The sequence below is a fragment of the Trachypithecus francoisi genome, unplaced genomic scaffold (assembly GCF_009764315.1).
Source record: "Trachypithecus francoisi isolate TF-2019V2 unplaced genomic scaffold, Tfra_2.0 Lachesis_group8, whole genome shotgun sequence".
NCBI lineage: Eukaryota > Metazoa > Chordata > Mammalia > Primates > Cercopithecidae > Trachypithecus > Trachypithecus francoisi.
In genome coordinates, this window is record NW_022681473.1 from 108,501,626 (window position 1) to 108,520,489 (window position 18,864).

Genomic DNA, 18,864 nt, shown 5'->3' on the forward strand with positions numbered 1-18,864 from the left:
TCCCTTTACCATTATGTAATGCCCTTCTTTGTCTCTTTTGATCTTTTTTGGCTTAAAGTCTGTTTTATCAGAGACTAGGATTGCAACCCCTGCTTTTTTTGCTTTCTATTTACTTGGCAAATATTCCTTCATCCCTTTATTTTGAGTCTTTGTGTGTCTTTGCATACAAGATGGGTCTCCTGAATACAGCACACCATTGGGTCTTGACTCTTTATCCAATTTGCCAGTCTGTGTCTTTAAATTGGGCCATTTAGCCTGTTTACATTTAAGGTTAATGTTGTTATGTGTGAATTTGATCCTGTCATTATGATGCTAGCTGGCTATTTTGCCTGTTAGTTGATGCAGTTTCTTCACACTGTCGATGGTCTTTACAATTTGGTATGTTTTTGCAGTGGCTGGTACCAGTTTTTCCTTTCCATATTTAGGGTTTCCTCCAGGAGCTCTTGTAAGGCAGGCCTGGTGGTGACAAAATCTCTCAGCATTTGCTTGTCTGTAAAGGATTTTATTTCTCCTTCACTTATGAAGCTTAGTTTGGCTGGATATGAAATCCTGGGTTGAAAATTCTTTTCTTTAAGAGTGTTGAATATTGGCCCCCACTCTCTTCTGGCTTGTAGGGTTTCTGCAGAGAGATCCACTGTTAGTCTGATGGGCTTCCCTTTGTAGATAACCCAACCTTTCTCTCTAGCTGCCCTCAAACTCTTTCCATTTGGTCATACTTTATTATTCTTTTTATATATTACTGATTTTTTTTCTGCTAAAATTCTGTTTAGAAATGTTTTCTCCCCTTCTCTTTTCTGCAATAGTTTTTGTAGAATTGATATTTTTTTTAAATGTTTAGCATCCCAGAAATGACTTGTACTGGCTCATGACAATGTACTTCCAAATTCTCAGAAATTTTGTAAGCCAGTTGTTAAATACAGCCAGTATTAAAAATTAAATTATGTTAAAAACAAAAGTAATACATATGGAATGAATATTCATCATATCTTAAATATTTTTGCTACATTTTATTAATATCAATGCCATTAGGGTATTTATGACTATTTCATTTATGTGGCATTATCTTTATATATATTTGTGCATATATATTTATGTGCACATCTTTTTATCTCCATGATGAATGACATCACATTGGTAGCAAGAAATTGACCATAGCGGGAATATTTACACTATGGAAACTGGCAGATGCTACAAAACAGGTTGTTGTTTTTTCTAGAGTGCCAGGTGTAAAACAGTTACCAATACACCTGGGGGTAGAATGCACTAGTGAAACCACTTGATCCTGGAGTTTTCTTTATGAAAAAGTTTCACTTTTTTAAAACTACGAATGTAATTCTTTTAACAGATATAAGGTACTCAAGTTATTTCTTATTGAATGACCTTTGTAGTTTGTGTTTCAAAGATTATGTCCATTTTATCATCTAAGTCGTTGAATTTATTGGCGTGTAGTTGTTTATAATATCTCCATAGGCTTTTTTCAACATTTGTAAGATCTGTAGTGACATCCTTGCTTTCATTCCTGATATTGGTAATTTGTGTCTTCTCTCTTTTTTTCTTGATCAGTCAGGTTAGAGTTTTATCAATTGTATTGATCTTTTCTGTGGTGTAAGAACTAAAATTAAGGTTAATATTATGTGCTACCTTGACATCTGATGAAAAGAGGAGGGCCTCATCTAGCCTAGCCCCAAGTTCTTCATTCCACTCTGCTCCTATCCCCTAGCCAAATCTGTTAATAAAGAGAACGAGGTGCAGTTAAACAAGCCAATCACAGCCTCCTGCAGGAACCATGGGGCACCCCATTCTCTTAGTGCTACAACACCACCCATGGCTTCTGGTTGTTCTCTGCTCACAAGTACAACCCCCATGTGATTGTCCAGCTCTGTTCCCAAGTGCAACATCCCTGCATGAGATGTGGTGTCCTCCCGCTGGCTGTGAGTATATGTAACTAACAAACTGTTGTCAGTTTCATCTGGTGTCAGGCGTTGTGTTATCCCCGGAACCCTAGGATGGGAATTTCTCTCTCACCTACTTGGTTAATAGGAAGCAATTTAAATACTTTCCAAATGATACATTTAATCGTTCATGGATTTTTCTTTTTCTCTCATTTTTTAATATTTCATTGATTTCTGTTTTCATCTTTTTATTTCCTTCATAGGGTTTAATTGGATTTAATTTTCTCTTTCTTGTCTGGTTTCTTTTGGCAGTAGCTCAGATGATTGATTTTAGAACATATTTTTCTAATAAAAGTATATAATACTGTATGTTTCTATCTAAGCATTGATTTAGCTACATCCAAGAAACTTTGATATATTATTTGCATGCTTTTTTCATCTATGTAGAATATTTTTGTACTAGAATAGGAATCACCTTTTGGACTCACTCCTTAGAAGTCCCCAGAAGATGCCTTATGCATCTCCATAGGCAAATTGGTGATTCTTTGCAATAACAACTTTTTGGACTCTTAGATGCCAAGTAGTGACTGACAACACTTAAGTTCTTAATAGAGGTTCAGTCCTCAAGTGGGAAGTATGTGTGATTTACAACTGTAGGTATCACAAAAAAGATAATTCACTGACCAGTAAGCATATTGGCCTTTCTTCTCACATAGAAGGAACTCCTAGCCTGAAATCATATGATCAAGGTGGTACTGAGTGTGGAGAATTATTTCCACTTCCTCTTAGTCTTACCTAGATGGTGCTGCAGTGGCAATTTTAGCCAATGAAACATTTGCACAGGAGTATGAACTGCAACCCAAAGAGTTCCACATGGCTGATGAGGCCTCAGGAAACTTACAATCACGGCAAAAGTTGAAGGGGAAGCAAGGCGTGTCTTACATGGTGGCAGAAGAGAGAGCGCGCTGTATGCTTTTTTATTCAGTTCAAAACATTTTCTAATTATCCTTTTGATTTGGTTTATTTAGAAATCTGCCATCCAATTTCCAAATATTTGGGAGATTTTCTAGATATATTTTGCTTATTGATGTCTGCTTTTATTTCACTGGTGTCAGAGAACATATTTTCTATGATTTCACACTTTTTAAATCTTGAGACCTGTTCCAGAATATTGTCTATCTTGGTAGATCTTACTTGTACAATTGAAAAGAATGTATGTTCTGCTTTGTTGGATACAGTACTCTGTAAAATGTCAATTAGGTGAAGTTATTTGATGTTGTCGTTCAAATATTTTATGCCCTAACTGATAGTCTTTTGACTAGTTTTATCAGTTACTGAGAGAAGAGTGTTAAAACCTTCAACGACAATTGTGAACATATCTATTTCTCTTTTCAGATCAGTTTTTGCTTCATATAGTTTCAAGCTCTGTTATTAAATGCATAAACATTTCAGATTTTTGTCCTATTGATTATTTTACCTCTTTTTAATTAGGAAATATTTCTTTGTTCTTTGTAATATTCAAAGTCTACTTTGATCAATATTTATATAGTCTCCCAAATATCTTTTCATTAGTGTTTGCATGGCATATTTTTTCCATCATTTTAATTTTAATCTATTTATATGTTTACAATTACATTGAATTTCCTATAAATAACATTGTAGCTGCATTTTTTTAGTCCAATATGACAATCTCTGCCATTTAATTAAAGTGTTTAGACCATTTACACTTAATGTAATTATCAGTATTCCTGGGTAAAAACCTACCTTCTTGCTATTTGTTATTAGCTCAATTTGTTTTGTGCTCCTTTTGTCCCTCTTTTCTGCCTTATTTGGAAGTAAGTAAGGACTTTTTATGATTCCTTTTTATCTCCATTTGTGGTATATCAGCTGTTTCTCTTTATTTTATTTTTAGTGATTGCTCTAGACTTTACAATGTATACCTTTAGCTTACCACATCTTCCTTCAAATAATCTTTACCATTTCACATATTTTAAAACAGGGGTCACTAAACTTTTTTCATAAAGTGTCAGACATTAAATATCTCACACTTTTTGGGTCATACAGTCTCTGTTGAAACTACTCAACTCCACCATTGAAGCAAAAGCTTATCCATAAATGAATGATCTGTATTCCAATAAAATGTTTACAAACACTGAAATTTGAATTTCATATAATTTTCACATGTCACAAAATATTATTTATCTTTTGGTTTTTTTCTCAACCATTTAAAAATGTAAAAACCATTCTTAGGTCATGGGCTATCAAATAACAGGTGGATAGCTGGATTTAACTTATGCGCCATAATCGACCAACTCCTGGTATAAAAGCTTTATAACAATATACAGGCCAATTTATGTTTCCCTCTCATCCTTTGCAATATTGTTGTCATAGAATTTTACTTCTACATCTGTTACAAAGCCAAATACTACACTGTTATTGTTGTTTCAAATATTCAATTAATTTTTTAAACTTTTGAGTAAGGAAAAATTTTTATATTTACCTATATATCTTTCAATCATTTCCAGTGTCCTTCACTCCTTTGGGTAGAGTCAGATTCTCAGATGGTGTTATCTTTCTTCTGTCTGAGACCTTCCTTTAAGTATATATATATATATATATATATATATATATATTTTGTAGTGCAATTCTACTGGCAGTGAATTTTCGCAGTTTCTGTTTGTCTGAAAGGCCTTTGTTTTATCTTCATTTATGAAAGATATTTGACTTGCTATAGAATTCTAGGACACAGGGGTTGTTTTTTTTTTTTTTTTTTGGCTATCCTTCTTGCAATACTTTAAAGATGTCACACCTTTATCTTCTGGCTGTCTTTTTCTTTTTTTTTTTTTTAATGAGAACTCTATTACCATTCTTATCTTTGTGCTCTGTACATGATGTCTTTTTTCCTCTGCCTACTTTTGAGATTTTTTTCTTTATCATTGATTTTCAGATATTTCATTATAATATATCTTGATGTCATTGTCTTTATTTTTATTCTACTTGGGTTCATTGAACTTTTTAGATCTGTGGATTTATACTTTTTATTGGATTTGGGAACATTTGAGTAATAAATTTTTGAAATAATTTTTTTCTATTTTCCCCCCCTCCCATCATCCCCTTATAACTCCAATTACATTGCTCCACAGGTCATTGAAGTTCATTTTTTAACTCAGAATTTTTCTCTATGTGTTTTATTTTGTATAATTTATATTGCTCAATCTTCAAGTTCATTAATCCTTTTTTCTTGCAATGTCTGATATTCCACTAATCCCATCCACTGTATTTTTTATTTCAGATACTTTCATTTCTAGAAGTTCCATTTGAGTCTTTTTAGTACTCATTTCTCTCTCATTAAGTTCATGCATTCCTCTACCTTCTCTAACTTATGAATCATATTTATAATAACTTTTTTAACATTCTTGTTTGCTAATTTTATTATATCTGTTTTTGATTGGTTGATTTATCTCCTGACTATGGGTCATATTCCCTCATTATTTTTGTGTCTAGAAATTTTAATTAAATGTTGGGCATTCTCAAATTTATATCACTGGGTGCTGGACGTTTTTGTATTTTTTAAAGTAGTACTGGACTTTATTCTGGTGCATAAGTTAAGTTGGATCCTTGCAAACCTTATGATTAAGCTTTGTAATTAAAGTGGGCCCATTGCAGCCTTTAGACTAGAATTAATTTAACCTAGTACTAAGCCAATACCCTTCTAACATTCTATCTAATGTCCCATGTATTATACGATCTCTCAACTCTGGCTGGTAGGAACACAAATTCTAAGTTCCACATCAGCTCTAGAAACTGTTCTGCCCACTGTTTTTTAATTATTATTATGTCAAGAACTTTAGGGTTATAAGTAGTTTTTGGTTAAATGGACATCAGTGACTCAGAAGGCAGGAGGGTGGAAGGGGGATGAGGGATGAAAAACTACCTATTGGGTACATTATATGCTATTTGGGTGACGGGTATACTAAAAACCCAGACTTCACCACTATACAATTCTGCCCATTCTTTGGTGATTCTTCAGCTTTGGGTCATTCACTCTCACAGATTATAAATCCAAGTAGCCAGTCACAGACTCAGGGGACACCTATGAAGATCTCAGACCTCTGTCTGCTTCTGTGAACCTTTCTCCTCTTTGGTACTCTGCCCTGCAAGTTCAAGCACCTTAGCTTCCCTGAGCTGCAAGTTTCTCCTCAATTCAGTGAGACTACCAGGCCTATTTTGCTTCTCTCCCCTTGCTCTGTGACCTGGAAACTGCCTCCAGGCAATAAGCCAAAGCAATTGTAGGGCTCTCTTCATTTGTTCCCCTTCTCTTAAGGATCACAGCCCTGCACTGACTATTATTTAATGTCTGTAAAACATTTTTTCACATATTTTGTCCAGTTTTCTAGTTGTTTAAAGTGGCAAGGTAAATCTAGCTGCTTTACCCTATCATGCTGAAAGCAGAAATGCTTCTTGATAAGCAAAAAATTTTGTTTTATTTTAATGAAGTCTAATATATTATTTTTTTCTTTAATGACTATTGATTTCTGGGTTCCGTTCAAGACATCTTTGCCTACCTTTGAGTCTTAAAAATATTATTCTATGCTTACTTTTAAAAAATATATTTTAAGCTGCTGTATTTAGATCTATGATCCAATTCTAATTAATTTTTTGATATATGGCATAAGATTCAAGGGTCAAGGTTTATTTTCTTCAGAATAAAGATGTCCAATTTTTTTTTTTTTTTTTTTTTTTGTTGAGACGGAGTCTCGCTCTGTCGCCCGGGCTGGAGTGCAGTGGCCGGATCTCAGCTCACTGCAAGCTCCGCCTCCGGGTTTACGCCATTCTCTCGCCTCAGCCTCCCGAGTAGCTGGGACTACAGGCGCCCGCCATCTCGCCCGGCTAATTTTTTTGTATTTTTTTAGTAGAGATGGGGTTTCACCGTGTTAGCCAGGATGGTCTCGATCTCCTGACCTCGTGATCCGCCCGTCTCGGCCTCCCAAAGTGCTGGGATTACAGGCTTGAGCCACCGCGCCCGGCCAGATGTCCAATTTTTTAAGCACCGTTTGTTGAAAGATGTTCTTTTCTCTATAGAATTGCTTTAGCACCTCTGTCCAAAATTGATTAACTATGAAACAGCAAGCCCATTTCTAGAATTTCTGTTGTGTTTCACTGATTCACTTGTCTATATATGTCAATACAACACTGTCTGGATTGCTGTAGTTTTATAAGTTTTAAAGTAATCTAGCATAAATCCTTCAGCTTTGTTTTGTTTATTTTTGAGGATACCTTGGGTCCTTTGTACTTCTATATATTTTCACAATAAGCCTGTAAAATGCTATCAGCAAAGCCTTCTAGGATTATGATTGGAACTACATTAACTCTTTAGATTAATTTGGCAAACATTACATCTTCTCGCTCATAAATATGGCTTATCCCTCCATTTATTTAAGTCTTCTTTAATTTCACTTGGCAATGTCTTGTAATTTACAGTACACAGTTCTTGCATACTTTCTGTTAAGAACGTTTAACTATTTTGTTATTTATAATGGTATTGTAATTGGAATTTTTCCTTTTCGAATTATTTTTCCAACCTTACTAAATTCACTTATTTGTCCTAATAAGGTTTTTAGCCACATAAACTATCAAGTCATTTGTGAATACATACTATTTTACTTGACTTTCTGTATTTATGTCTTTATTTGTCTTGCCTTATTGCAGTGGCCATGATCTCCAGTATATTGTTAAATGCAAGTAGTGAAAGTAGACATCCTGGTCTTTTTCCTGATCTATGGGGAAAGTGTTCAGTTTTTCACCAGTAAAAATGATTTTAGCTGTAGGTTTTTCATAGATGCCCTTTGTCAGATTAAGAAAGTCACTTTTCTAGCTTTCTGAGAGTTTTTATCATGAATGATTGGAGTTTTGTCAAATGCTTTTTGGGCATTTATTGAAATAATAATATGAATTTTCTCACTTATTCTGTAGAAGAGATTAATTATAATAACTGATTTACAAATATAAAATGGATAAAGCTAATTTAGTCAGATATATAACCCTTTTATATATTGTTGGATTCACTTTGAAATTAAATAATACAGCTTCAAATAACTCAAGAATAAAAAAGGGAAATTTTAAAATATTTTGAACTAAATGAAAATACATCATACCAAAATTTTATTTAATTTCTAAAAATCTTATTAATTTTAAATTTAATTCCATCTTTGTTAGAAAACACTTTATAATATTTCAAGCTTTTGAAATTTATTGAGACTTGTTATTTTACCCAGCGTATGATCCATTTTGGTGACTATTCCATGGACACTTGTAAGGAAACTGTGTATTCAGCAGTTATTATGTATAGTATTCTATAAATGTCATTTTAGTCAAGGAAGTCAATAGTGTCATTCAAATATTCTGTATTCTAACTGAATTTTTGTCTAATTATGCTATCAATATCTGAGTTGCAGATAAAATCTGCAACTATAATTGTAAATTTTTCTATTGATTTTGTTCTATCAGTTTTTGCTTCATTTTGAAGCAATTAGATTTAGTACAGATTGTAATAATTATGACTAATTATTATTAGATTTTAGTACATATTTCTAAGTATTATGCTTCCTTAATATATTTATCCTTTTATCATTATGAAATATCCCTCTAATTTCTGGTAATACTCTTTGTCTTGAAATTCAGTCTGTCTGATATTAATTTAGTAACTCTATCTTTTTGATGAGTTCTATTTGAATAGTGTATCATCCGTCAGTGTTCTACCAGAGAAACAGAACCTACTGGATATTTATATTTCTGTAGATACATAGGGGTGTGTGTGCTTGTGTGTGTGTGTGTGTGTGTGTGTGTGTGTGTTCACAGACAGAGAATTTCAAGGAATTGGCTGATGTGACTGAAGGGGCTGGCAAGTCTGAGATCTGTACAGTAGGGTAGGCTGGCAGGCTGGAAACTCTCTAGCAGGAGCTGAGGCTATAGTCAGTCTACAGGCAGAATTTCTTTCTTTGGGAAATCTCAATTTTGCTCTTAAGGTCTTTCAACTGATTGGATGAAACCTACTCAGATTATTAAGGATAATATCCTTTACTTTAAGTCAACTGATTATAGATGTTAATCATATCTACACCATAACCTTCACACTAACACCTAGATGAGTGTTTAATTGAATAACCATATACTATAGCCAAGCCAAGTTGACACATAAAACTAACCATCATGAATGGTATATCTTTATTCATCCTTTTACTTTCAACCTGTTTGTGTTTTTCGTATTTAACATGCATCTCGTACAGTCAACATATACCTAGGTCCTGCTTCTTTGTCCATTTTGGTAGTCTACTCCTTTTAATTAAAGTGTTTAATTCATCATTTTATCAATAATTTGTCAAATCATATTTGATGTAATATAAATAAATTTGAGTTTAGCTCTGTCATCTCCTATTTGTTTTCTATTTATTTCACATGTTCTATCATTTATTTGTTCTTCCTTTCCTGACTTATTTGAAATTAATCAGCTGAGCGCGGTGGCTTATGCCTGTAATCCCAGCACTTTGGGAGGCCAAGGCGGGTGGATCATGAGGGCAGGATTTCAAGACCAGCCTGGCCAAGATGGTGAAACTCCGTCTCTACTAAAAATACAAAAAAATTAGCTGGGTGTGGTGGTGGGCGCTTGTAATCCCAGCTACTCAGGAGGCTGTGGCAGAGAATTGCTTGAACCCATGAGGGGGAGGTTGCAGTGAGCCAAGATCATGCCACTGCACTCCAGCCTGGGTGACAGAGCGAGACTCTGTCTGGAAAAAAAAAAGAAAAGAAAAAGAAAAAAGAAAAGAAAAGAAATTAATCAAGTATTTCTAACTATTTTATTGGATTCCTCTATTACCTTTCTTATCTATTTTTCTTTGCATTTTAGGGATTGTCCCAGGTATTATAACATGCATCTTAACTTACCACAATGTACTTACAGTTAATATTGAACTTTACATAAAATGTAGGAATCTTGCAGCAGGAACAATTCCACTTAAATTTACCCCCATACTTTGCTCTGCTTTTTTCATATATATTAACTTACATAGGTTATAAACCCCTTGCTACAGTGTTACAATTTTTTCTTTAAACAGCCATATGTCTTTTAAAGATTTACGATAAGAAAATACGATATGTGTGTCATCTTTTATATTTACCCACATATTTATCATGTCTGATGGACTTTATTTTTCCGGCAAATCTGAGCTACCATCTGGTGCCATTTCCCTTCAGCCTGAAAAACTTCCTTTAACATTTTTTGTAGTGTAGTTGTGCTTCTAATGAATTCTCTTCATTTTTATCTTAAAATGTATTTACTTTGTCTTCATGTTTAAAAACATTTTGCTGAATATAGAATTCTGGCTTGGCAGGGTTTTGTTTTGCTTTTTCCTTTCAGCATTTTAAAGATGCTGCTCCACTGTTTTGAGAAGCTGGTCATGATCTGTAACATCGTTCTTCTCTGGATGCTTTCAATGCATTATCTTTATCTTTGGATGTCAGCAGCTTGAACATCAGGTGCCTAGGTATGGTTTTCTATGTATTTACCTTGCCTGGGGTTCACCGAGTTTCTTTAATTGCTAAATTAATGTCCTTCACCTAATTTATGAAGTTTGGGTCATTATTTCTTTAAACATTTGTCTTACTCCTTCTCTTTCTCCTCCTTTCCTTCTTTAACTCCAGTGACATTCATCTTAGACTGCTTGATATCCCACAGACCTTTGAAGTGCTCTTCATTTTTCTTTAAAATCTTTTTGTTTGTCCTTGAGATAGGATTATTTTTATTGGTTTATCTACAAGTTCACTAACTCTTTTTCCTGCCACCTCCAATCTGATGTTAAACCCATCAAGTACATTTTTTATTTTTTTGTGCGGTCATTTTTGACTCTAGAATTTCCATTTGGTTCTTTTATTATAGGATTTATTTTTCTGCTGATATTCACCATCTGTTCATTAATAATCCATTTTTTTTACATTCTCAAATATTTATAAGAGCTGCTTTAAAATCTTTGCTAATTGCAACAGCTGGATCATCTCAGGGTTGGGGTCAATTGAATGCTTTTTAGTTGAATATGGGCCATGTTCTGTTTCTTTGCTTGTCTATGAGTTCTGATTAGATACTGGACATTATGAATGATATGTACTAGAGACTCCAGATTCTGTCATATTTCTTTGAAGGTAATTTTTTCTTTTTTTAACTTTTATTTTAGGTACATGTGAAGATTTGTTACATAGGTAAACACGTGTCATGGGGGTTTGTTGCACATATTATTTCATAACCCAGGTATTAAGCCCAGTGCCCAATAGTTAGTTATCTTTTCTGATCCTCTTCCTCTTCCCACCCTTCCTCCCAGGTAGACCCCAGAGTCTGTTCTTTCCTTCTTTGTGTTAATAAATTCTCATCATTTAGTTCCCACTTAGAAGTCAGAACATACAGTATTTGGTTTCCTGTTCCTGCATTAGTTTGCGAAGGAAAATAGCCTTCCACTCCATCCATGTTCCCACAAAAGACATGATCTTGTTATTTTTTATGACTGTATAGTATTCCATGGTGTATATGTACCACATTTTCTTTGTCCAATCTGTCACTGATGGGCATTTAGGTTGATGCCATGTCTGTGCTCTTGTGAATAGTGCTGCAATTAACATTCGTGTGCATGTGTCTTTACGGTAGAATGATTTATATTCCCCTGGGTATATACTCAGTAATGGAATTGCTGGGTCAAATGATAGTTCTGCTTTTAGCTAGAAGAGTAATTTCTAATGCTGCTGTTAGTTAACTTTTCTAGACTCAGACTCCAAACTCTGCCTCTCCTGTGGTGAGCAACATTTGAAACCTCTGCTCAGTTCCTTCAGCTTCTAGCTGCTGCTTTTTTGCCAAGCTACCTGGGGTCTCCCTCATGCTTGACAGTTTAGTTTAATAGCTTAGCAATCAACCAAGGATTTGAGCAGATTTTACATTAGATTTCAGGGTTCACGCCCTCTGCAGTTCCCTCCCTTTCACCATTCCCAATTTTTTGATTGCTCTGCCTGATACCTCAAACTAGTAAGTCGGCAGCTTCTGCCACTGAACCCGCCCATGTGGTATGCCCTCAGAAAAAGGCTGCAAACTCCTAAGTCTCATTCTTTGCAGTTCATTTTTTCATGGGCGGACATCCCTTCAGTTTCTGCCTGCATTTAATCATTCTCCAATGTCTTCAAACAAATGGGTTTTTAAAAATATTCTGTCTAGATTTTATAATTGTTATCTGCTGGTGGTGGCTGCTTAGGGAGAAGAGAAGGAAGGAGGAAGGGTTAGTACAACAAATCTATTCTGCCATTACTGAAAGCCAGAACTTTATTGTCCCTTTTACACAGTAGGAAACTGAGGCCCAGAGAACCAGCGTGACTGACCTAAAGTCTTGTGGCTAATAATCAACTTTAGTATCCAAGTCTTGCTATTGTTGATTGATGGAGGAAGGTGATCCTCTGATTTTTTCTATCTTGAAATGCCTCCATCTTCCTCTCTCTTCTCACCCCTCAAACAGATTTACCCTGGATCTTGTGTGAAGTGTGAACACTTTACTAACTGTCCATTCACAAACTGCACTTGCCGTTTTCTTCAGTTGCCAGTACAACTGATGGGGCATGATGGTGGCTGTTGGCCACACAGATGCTGGGTAAGACCCATGGTAGGGATAGTGATGCCACCAGTAGCACCCTGGCCGTAGCAGGCAGTTGATTACCAATTGTACTGGGAAGGCAGAGGGAGGTACTGTAAACAGGATCTTGGGCCATGAGTGTTGAGTTTTTTCCTGAATCTGCTGCATAATCATTAGGAGACCCGATACAATTCTAATTATCACTCTAAACGTCAGTTTCTTATGTGTGTAGTTGAATGATAATTCACAGTAGTATGATATTGTTCTGAAGATCAAACAGAAGAGTATATGTGCTTTGTAAACTAAAGTTCACAAATATGAGTCCTCCCAGTTGTTATCAGTGCCTGGTGAGGATGGCGGATGGTGAACCTGGCCACATAGGCACAGCAGTTATTGCCAGCAACCGGGGCAGAGGGAAGCCTCCGGGGTAATTCTCCGAGAGTTAAACTGGGTGGCCAAACCCACACAGGAAGGGTATAGAGGTGGCCCAAGAGACTATCCGTAAATTTGAAGCTGAAAAGATGTGGAAACGTCCAAGTTTAGTCACAGCGACGAGGGTGTACACAGAGAGGCAGGACTGGTCTGTGATCGTAACTGGAAATAAGAAGCCCGAGCGTTTGAGCCCTGTTTGGAGAACGACTGTGGTCATCAAAAAGTGATTTCGGGCAGAAAGCCAGAAAAAGAGAGGGAATGTTTCCATGCGATCCTGCAGTTCCTGGGGGAGCCCTACCGCATATCTAGTGAACAGGGACACTTTAGGCACCAGGGAGGCATGTTCTGTTGGAGGACAGGGAACTTCAGGGAGCCTCCCTGATGACTTCCGGTGACACTTCACAAGGATGGATGAACCATCATTTGTTCTGAATCCAAGCCCACTGAGGTGCCTGGAGACCTAGTCAGCATCCCAGAGAAGCACCATATTTGGCAGACCCGCATACTGGACACTCTTTCCATTCATCACAGTCACAGCTAACATGCTTGGCACAGGCACCGTTCTAGCACATGTGTGTGTCTGCCAAATATTTGTGAGGTTGTCTCACAACAGCTCTGTGAGAACATTACATACTACATTGACGTTATGCTTTCTTTTTCAGTCTCCTGGAAGTTTGTTTATCATGAATCAGTTCCCCGAAGATAGACTACCTCTGATTCTACAGACAGAAGCAAGCTTCGGGGTCTGAAATTAATGAACGAACTACGGATTGTGGCGACCCCAGCCCCCACATACACACTTTCGGGGGCTACTCCCTTTTGAGGGCCTGATGTGGGGTCCAGGCAGGCACCCGACTGGACGTCTCTACATTGGCTGTGGACATAGTGGTACTGGTGATGGTCACAGCTTACCCATGATGTGGCACATCTGGTGGGAGCCTCAGGCCGGGAACACCCTGGGGTGGGGAAGGGATCTCTGCGAAGGGAGAGGGTCTGCAATCCAACAAGTGATGGCCGGGGGCGGCTTCAGGGAGTAGGGAGGGGCTGGACCGACGCCGGAATCCCACATACATGTGTAACGCATTGGAGTTCGCACTTGTGCGACCATGTTTCACCATCGCCTCCTGGACTTCTCAGGAGTCTCCTGACTGCTCTCCGTAGGGCAACTCCAGCTCACACCAAGTCACCCGCCACCCAGCAGCTAGAGGGATCTTTCCAAACATAAATTCCCTCTCGCCACCACCTCCCTCCTTCACACCGTGCCCAACCTAAGTCCCTTCAGGAGAGAGACTCAGGCCTGGAGAGAGACGCTCCAAAGCCCTGCAAAGTCTGGCCCTGCCGCGGCACCGTCAGAGCCCAGCGTGTAGAGGGCGCCTCCTGCGTAAGCGACGGTCATTCCCCGCGACTCAGCCAAGCGGCATCCGCACACGCTCCTAGCCTAAGAAGCGCATCAAGGGAGCCCGCTCAAGATGAAGCGCTGCACAAGCTATGTCTTCCTTCTCTCCGCCGCGAATGCAGGCAGGATGCTAGCGAAAGACCTGGCAAAGGGGGCGCCGAGGGGGCGCAGTCGGGGCGCTGAGCGGGCGAGGAGGGGACAGGGAGAGGGACGCAGAAGGTACGCGGTCGCGGCGCGGAGTGGGACATGGGGAGCTACCCCAGAGGCGCGTGGACCGGGCGCGGTCGAGGCGCAGAGCCACAGCGCGCCCCCCGTGTGGCCAGGCCGGGAGGCGCGACGACCGGGGCCCTGGGGGCGGTGGGAAGCGCGCGGCGCCCGGGCTCTCAGCGTTCCCTGGCCTGCCCCGGCTCGCTCGGCTTTGATGACTGCTTCCGCTCCCCATAAAGGCCTGTTTCATGGCCAACGCCAGCATGGGCTTTACGTCTGCCCTCCGGCTCCCTGCGGGCGGCAGAGGGCTGTGGTGAAATTCCCCTTCCGGCCAGGCCGTTCTGGCTCTAAAGAGAGGTCTAGGGAGTGTGTGCGGGGGGCGTGCTCGGTGCTGGGCTTTGTGCCGAGCTCTGTTCATTGCATATCCCGGTTTCTGTCTCTGGGTGCGTTTCCCCGGCCCTGGCTTTGGCCACTTCCCCTCTTTGAGCGTGAGCACTGTGTTTATTAGTTCATTTCCCATCCCCACACCAAGCACAGCCTGGCACAGAGCAGGCACTCAGCAAAGGCTTGCGGGATGCGCAGACCAGCCCATTTAATGCTCGCAGGTGCCCTCTGCGGTGGGCATTACTATTTCCAGCATCCTCGTGAGGGATCTGGAATCCGTGGGGGTCCCCTGCCCAGGATCGTGCAGCCTGTGGAAGGCAGCAGGGGCCGGGGTGCCGAATGGATTGAATGAGCTTCTCAGGGGATTCCCTGAGCTTGGTGAACGAAGAACCCACCCTGACGGTCAGGCCTAACCCCACTGCCAATAGCAGAGCAGCACTAGGCGGAAAGGGGCTGCCTGTGCCTGGCACCAGGAGCGGCAGAGGCGGCCACCGCTGTGGAGGTAGCGCCCGCAGTGCCGAGCTCCTGTGCCTGGGAGGACGCGGGCACTGGGCGACCTGCAGTCGGGGCTGCCCCCAGGCAGAGCTCCCTGGCTTTCTCACAGCGCGGCTCGCAGGAAGCAACGCTGTCCCATGGCACAGTGAAGTAAGGCGATGGTTGCTCTCAGCCAGAAGCGGGGCTGGGGGATGGGGGCCACAGATGCCCCGGGAGCCCCTGGACCCTCTGGAGGGTCGGGCGAGGGAGGGGAGATTTCTGTCTTGACCACACACTTGTAACCCATTCTTGGCACACCGGGGTACCTTGCCCGCAGGTAGTGCTCTGTTCTCGGGGAGAGGGCACAACCTCTAACCCTCTGACCCAGGCTCTCTGCCTCTCACAAGAAGCCCCCAACACACAGGTTTTCCTCACAGCCTGCCCCAACTGCTCATCGGAACCTGGAGCCCCCTTCCCTGCCCCAACTGTCCCTCCGCGGACCCCATTACCCTACTTTCTGTCGAACCCAACTGCCCTATCCTTTATGCAGGCTGTCGGGGGCAATGGTGGTGAGCATAGGCTATGGAGTCAGATGGCCTGGGTTCAAATCCTGGCTCTGCCATCTTCTGACTGTGTGACCTTGGGCCAGTTTCTTTACTTTCTGCCTCAGTTTTCTCATCTGTAAAATTGAAGGAATGGTGGCATCTATCTCATAGGGCGGCTGTGGGGGTTATAGCAGGCACACTGCCACAGGCATAATGAATGTCAGCTCTTGTTGCCAACCTCCCCCACACAACGCACAGCTTAGTAACTTTATCCTCACCCAACACATAACACCTAGCTTGTCCCTCATAATGAGCTCTCAGCCTAAATCAGTGCCTTCAGCAAACCTGTGGCGCAGGGCAGGTGGTAAAGTAGACAAGATCCTGGGGAAGACACTGACTCCACAGAGGCAGTACTGGCTGCAGCTGGGATTTGGCCCAGACGTTTAAGAGCCACCGGGTGTGGTGGCTCAAGCCTGTAATTCCAGCACTTTGGGAGGCCGAGGCGGGCGGATCATGAGGCCAGGAGATCGAGACCATCCTGGCTAACACGGTGAAACCCCATCTCTACTAAAAAATACAAAAAAACTAGCCAGGTGAGGTGGTGGGCACCTGTAGTCCCAGCTACTCAGGAGACTGAGGCAGGAGAATGGCATAAACCCAGGAGGCGGAGCTTGCAGTGAGCTCAGCTCCGGCCACTGCACTCCAGCCTGGGTGACAGAGCGAGACTCCATCCCAAAAAAAAAAAAAAAAAAAAAAGCCGAGGACTAAGCAATGCCTGCATTGCCTGCTATGTGCATATGTCCAGCAGGACAGCAGTGTCAGGCCACTGGCCAGTGGGGCCCATCCTCTGAGCTGGTCATACGAACACCCTAGGAAAGAGTCCACCCGTCCTTCATGTTCTATCACTGCTCGGCCTAGCTAGGCCAGGCGCACGGGCCCAAGCCCCACCCTGGAGATGGTGGTTGGAGCAGTGTTTGAGGTCACAGATGGAGGAGTGCGACCTCCAGCCCAATTTCGACTCTGCTCTTTGCCAGTTCAGTCTTGCCCAAGTCACTTGGGTTCTCCAAGCCCATGATCTCCTCTTTAAAACGGAAGGGAGAGCTGGGCATGGCAGTTCATGACTGTAATCCCAGTGCTTTGGGAGGCTGAGACGGGAGGATCGCTTGAGGCCAGGAGTTCAAGACCAGCCTGAGTAACATGATGAGACCCCCATCTCTCCAAAAAAAAAAAAAAAAAAGAAAAGAAAACACTTTGGTTGTTTTGTTTTTTGCTTTTGTTTTTAATGAGCAGGGCATGGTAGTGTGTTCCTGTAGTCACAGCTACTCAGGAGGTTGAGGCGGGAGGATCAGTTTAACCCAGGAGTTCAAGACCAGCCTGGGCACAGGGGACCCTATCTCTATAAAAATAAATTAAACAAAATGGAAGGGAAACAGTCCATCTCTATGCCAGGTGCTTGGTCATGGGGGAAGGAAGGGGAAGAGGCAGAGAAGGAAGCAGGAGAGGCAGCACCAACACCTCTTCCCACCTGGGGGAAGTCCTGCTCTCTCATTGGCTGGAGCTGGCCTTGCCAAAAAGTCAGATGTGGCCAGTCATCTCTCTCTTGCCCCACCTGAGGTGAGCTCTAACTATACCTTCTCCATCTCAGAAGTAAATGTGGCCTTTGGATGGGGACACTCAACAGTCAACTCCCCTGCTTCCCATGAGGCAGAGTTGCAGAAACCTAGATTCAATTCCTGATGCACCAGTCCCTTACTAATTATGTGACACTGGACAAGATGTAGCCTCTCTAGCAGTGGCCAACTTTGTTTGGCTCTTATTACATGCCAGGCCCTTGGGCAAGCACTTGCCCCCATCCCTGCAACAACCCTACGAAGTGGCCCATCTCACAGGCAAGAAAACGGAGGTTCCAAGAGGTCATGAATGTAAGTTGCCACAATCACACAGCTGGCAAGTGGGAGAGCTAGAAGGTGGATGGTGGCGGAGTCTGGGCATTGGCATGTCACCCTCCCAGAGCACTGGGATGGGGAAAGGAGGCCTCTGTGGAAAGTATCTGTCCAACACAGGTGGGAACTCAACGCTGGTTCTGGGTTTTTTGCCGCATCCCCTGTCGCAGGAAACCAAACTGTGGTTCCTCGATCTCACCACAGGGTGTCTCCACGCCACTACTGAACCATCCGAGGCCCAGGCTACCTCTGGCGCAGCCCTTCCTCCTGTGGGACTGGCTGCAGCCCTCCTGCTCCTGTGTGGCCTGTTTGTGTCTGTCTTGTCTTCAGCGGGGACAGGCTCTGACTCCTCTGGGAAGCGTGAGGGCTGTCACTGACCCACACCCCCTGCCTTGTGGGGTTCGGCGGAGTGGCGTGGAACAGAAGTGCTGCTTTTCATGTGGCCTCCTATCTGCCTCCCCCAAGTTCCCCCACACTGTCCTGTGTCAGGAGTCACAGTCAGCACCTCAGTCTCCAGAAGTCACGGTGACAGAGCTGTGGGGAGATCCCACGCCCTCCCATGGGGGGCCTTGACCTGCCTGGAGAGGGGGGCTCGTGCCACCTGCATGGGGCCCCTCCCAAATCTGACTTGGTAACTGCGGACCTCTGTGTTGCTTCCTCTTCTCTGCAGCCCATGCTGCTGTGAACGTCCCCCTGTGAGAGTTGTTAGAAGGGGGGTAATTACCTCCTTTTGGAAGTTTCAATGAGATCATGTAGGTAAAAAACATCTTGCAAGCTCTTTATTGCAATAGAAATGTTGCTTGCCAAAAATAGGGAAATGGGGGCAAGGTCAAATGACTGTCCCAAAGTCACTCAGCAAGTCAGTGGTGGCCACAGTCTTCCTGATCCCAATCTAGCAATTCTCCCAAGAAATCACACTTGACTTTGGGGTGGGCC

General features: G+C 41.7%; 1 pseudogene; it reads left to right on the forward strand.

Moving 5' to 3' along the window:
* The first annotated feature begins 15,232 nt into the window (after positions 1–15,232).
* Positions 15,233–16,486, forward strand: LOC117080085 (annotated as a pseudogene).
* Positions 16,487–18,864: the final 2,378 nt, after the last annotated feature.